Source organism: Amblyomma maculatum, chromosome 5 (genome assembly GCF_055883805.1).
Source record: "Amblyomma maculatum isolate TAMU_Amacu chromosome 5, ASM5588380v1, whole genome shotgun sequence".
Lineage (NCBI taxonomy): Eukaryota > Metazoa > Arthropoda > Arachnida > Ixodida > Ixodidae > Amblyomma > Amblyomma maculatum.
In genome coordinates this window covers 96362145-96366534 of record NC_139348.1, presented here as the reverse complement: position 1 = coordinate 96366534, position 4390 = coordinate 96362145, and the positions used below count along the sequence as shown (strand labels likewise).

Sequence of the window (4390 nt, the reverse complement as noted above, 5' to 3'; positions counted from 1 at the left end):
ACATACCGTTGTTATTTTACCGAATATTAAGGCTTGTATTGCCACTGCCTCTAAGTCTGTGTTAATCGAGATGTTTCGACAAGCGATTGACTTTTGTGTTATAATGGCAACGCCACCGGAGGGGTGAGTACTGCCTTGCCTATCTTTCCTGAATATATGATACTGTTTGAGAAAACTTGTGTCTGTTGGTTTCAGATGCGTTTCTTGCAGACAAACTATGTTTGGTTGGTGTTCGGCGAGGATTTCATATACGTCATCCAGATTTTTTAGGAGTCCTCGACAGTTCCAATAAATGATACTCTCGGTAGCCATTTTGGTAGGTCTGGAAGGAATATAGAGTAGGGTTAGGACTCGCCGCCCTTATCAGGGGGCTTAACTGGTGTATGTTTTTTTGATTTGAGACGGTCCAGCAGGCCCCGCCTCTCATTGGCGGACTCCCTAGGCGCCGCTGACGCTGCGGAGTCCGTGCTCACCTCCATCGCCTCTGGTGAAGGCATGGAGGCAGGAGGTTTTTCAAGAGGAACAAAGTCCCTCTCAGATGTCTTTGGTGTCCCGGACGTCTGGGGGAAAGTGACCTCCGGGATAGCAAAGATTGGTGCAGCCGGTGGCTGCTTAGTGAGGAGCCGTGGTGGGAGCACGTCAGCAGCATTGCACTGCGTGCCCACCGTTACTAGACGCGGCCTGGCCCCTCTGCGGGCTGCGTTAGCATAGGGAGCTGAGGAAAGCATTCTGTGCTTTTTTCGGGCCTCTCCGTATGTTATCTTCTCAGTTATCTGTATATTGATTACTTCTTTTTCGGCCTGAAAGGCTGCACAGGACCGTGAGTACGCAGGGTGGGAGCCCTCACAGTTCACACATTTGTAGTCAGTTGCACTGCATTTATCGGTTGCATGGTCATGCGCGCTGCATTTTGCACAGGTAAGGCGTCCTCGACACGTCTGGCTACCATGCCCGTACCGCTGACACTTGAAGCACCTGCGGGGGCTTGGTATGTACGGGCTAACTTTGCATCGGATAAATTCCACATTGACAAATTCAGGAAGTGTGCTCTGGTTGAAGGTGAGAACAATATGTTTCGTTTTTATTTCTTCGTTCTTTCGCCTGATTGTTATTCTTCGTACTGCTGTTACACCTTGGTTCTGTAGGCCCTCAAGGAGATCTGATTCTGTTTCGTTTAGGAGGTCTCGCTCAGAGACAACTCCCTGGCAGCTGTTAAGACTGCGGTGGGGTGATACCTGAACGTCAAGGTGAGCAAACGTTTTTGTTATGAGAAGGTTGTCAGATTGACTTTTGTCTAATACCTCTATTAGCAGGTCACCAGATCCTAGTTTTTTCGCTTTGTAGTTTGCCCCAATGATGGCCTTCAGAGTGTTGGCAATCAGAAAGACTGACAGTTCATTTACTGGTTGAGATTCGGTTACAGAGTGCAAGACAAGAAATTTTGGGAAGTTCTCAGTTGGTGTACTGATTTTTTGCGTCACTTCGGTGCGACTCCTTTTCGGGGGTCGATCAGGTTTTTTTAAAGGTAGTTTTTCCATGCAGTATGGATTGTTTTAAGGGGTCCTAATATATGTCGCCTCTGGTTCACCCTTATACGCAGAGGAAGGTCCCGGAGCCCCTCGCCTGGTGGACAGGCGAGGAGCCCATCGGCCGAGGCTTGACCATGGCCTCGACCGCCACCGTTCAAGGTTTCTTCCCTTCACCTCTCAACCTATCGCCACGGTACGGATTACAGCTTCGGTATGGGGGCTCAGGGTCCGTGGTGGCACCAAGCACCAACACCTTGTTTACACAAGGTGCCCTTGCGGGGATTTATGTACAGTTTCGTAAGAGCGACACCGCATTTAAACGTTCTTGTCGCAAATGAGTTAACATTGTGACTGAAATGTTTGCAAACTAGCGTCATCTTTTCCCGAGTGCGTTCTCGCTAACATGACTCATTCACGGCATCGGTGTTTATCATTATCCGTCTGGAGTCTGCACTGTGCGCGCGGAAGCGTCCACGGACGCGACGTCGTAGTCGCGCAATGTCGAAGCCTCGGTACTTCGCTGCTGGTTGTCGATCACATACGGTGGCAACGCGGTGTTGGCAGCAGGGTTAGCATAACGAGCACCCTCTCTGACCCGACTCGTTTTCGATTTCGGACCGAAATAACGTGTCTTTTTCACACCAGCGGGCACGGCGAACCGCACGGCGACGTTAGGGTTAGCACGCTTCTGCAACTGCAAAGCCCAAGAAAAAGGTGGCAAGCGCACGCCTCTATTTAAAGCCGATCGAAAACAACCGTTTTGGTCACTTGGTTTATATCCCAATAGAATCGCACGTTGCATGTAATTTCTGTCTCATTTTTTCATGTTGGCGTGTTGCTCGCGATCGGAAAAGAAAGCGCGTGCTTTCAAACGAGACCAAATTGGCGCTGGCGGATCGCGTAGTTAAGTAGCAGGTTGGCGAAAATAGTGACTTAAGGCATCAGTTTAAAGGTTTTGTCGCATATTTGATTTGACGTGAAATGAGCCTATATGTGTATTTCGCAAGTCGAGCCAGTAGTTGCCTGTAATCAAATTTTTTTTTTTGTAATTTATTTCAGGGCGAAAAAGCAAGTTCAATGCTCGGGCGTTAAATGAAGAGGATGTCAACGGCGACTCTATCGCTGTGTGGTGCAGACCAGGACTGAAAGAGGAGGAGGCCACTTGCATTATCTGTAACAAGGTTATAAACTGCACACAGCATGGTGTAAACGCTGTGAAGCGGCACGCTTCTAATAAGCACCATGTTGAAGCTTGCAAGCAACACAGGAATGAACTGGGAGTATTGAAGAAGCCTGCTGCTGCACAAGCTCTGTTGACATCATGCCTTCTTGCAAGACCGGATATATCTGAAGCAGATCGTGTCACATTGGCAGAGACTTACTTTGTTCTTGGTGTGGCTGTTTCTGGAATACCGTATTCGTGGGGAGACACTGCAACGTCACTCTTCCCTCTGATGTTTCCAGATTCCAAGGTTGCAAAAGAATTTCAGTGTGGAAGAAAAAAAGTCTCGTACATAGTATCTGACGGCCTTGGGCCATATTTTAAAAGAGCAGTTGTTGATGAACTTAACAAGGCAGGTGTGTACTACACCATCCAAATAGACGAGACTCCTCTTCCAGAACAACGGTTCCAACAGCTTGACATTGTAGTTAGGTACTTTTCTGAAGTTTGCAAGCAGGTTGTGGTGGAGCACTTGTGTTCATTTCACTTAGGGCGTGCAACCTCAGATGTTTTACTTGCACATGTGAAGGAAGCCATCCAAGACCTTCCTCAAAGGAATATGTTGAGCTTCTACAGTGATGGCCCTAACGTTATGAAGAGCCTGAAAAGAAAGCTTAAAAGCAAGATGTAAATCCTGCACTGCTGAACATAGGAGAGTGTAGCTTACACAAAGTTCACAACGGTTCTGCAAAAGGAATTGATGCTTTTGTCAACGATGTGGAATCGACTTTGTTAGATGTGTACTACTACATGAAAAATTCTGCTGTCCAAAGCGCTGTGCTTAAAACACACCAAAAGTGTCTTGGTCTGCCAGAAAGCGTCTTTCTTCTACACGTAAATTCACGTTGGCTCACCCAAGGCCCTGCCCTTGAGCGCTTTATTGAGCAGCATCCAGCACTTAAGTCCATGCTATTAGATGTGCAGCAAACGGCTCACTCTTCTGGACGATGTACAAGCGCCTCCGACAAAGTCTCAGCAGGAAAGACCTCTTCCCAAAGGCAGTTTTTCTGAGGAATGTCGCAGATCTTTTTGCTGGATTCTTGAAACTTTTCCAGCGCTCTGAACCTCTACTCCACATTCTGTACAAAGAAATGGCGCAGCTGACCAAGAAAGTTCTGAGCCGTTTCGTGCGGAGTGATGTGTACCGTGACCTGACAGGGGAAGAGCTGAAATCTCTTGGCGTTGAGTGTCCAGGAAACTGGAAGGAAGTTGTTGAGATTGGTGTGGATACAGAGGGCTCCATCACTGACTGGTCAGCAGAAGAAAAAAAAATTATTTAGGCTGGGGGCTCGCAGTTTTCTATATTAAGTCTGCGGGTTACCTACTTTCAAGTTTGCCCTTTGACAATGGCGTTCTAAAAGATCTTAAAGAATACCTAAGCAGCATACAAGAAGAAAGTTCAGCTGTGGCGTTTCGAAACTTGGCCCAGCAAGTTCCTGAGGTGATTGCACCCAAAGAAGTCTCGGCTCTGATGGATGAATTTGCATTGATTTCATCTGAAGCACTGTGCATTGATCCAAGTGAACGACTTGACAGCACATGGCAAAGTGTCTTTAGCCTACAAAACAAAAATGGCTGCATTAAATACCCTTTGGTAGGAAAACTTGTAAAAGCCCTGCTTTCCCTTTCACATGGTAAT

The 4390-nt window shown here is 47.4% G+C and overlaps 1 pseudogene; it reads left to right on the top strand.

Moving 5' to 3' along the window:
* Positions 1 to 2027: 2027 nt before the first annotated feature.
* Positions 2028 to 4031, top strand: LOC146188844 (protein FAM200B-like; annotated as a pseudogene).
* The last annotated feature ends 359 nt before the right edge of the window (positions 4032 to 4390 follow it).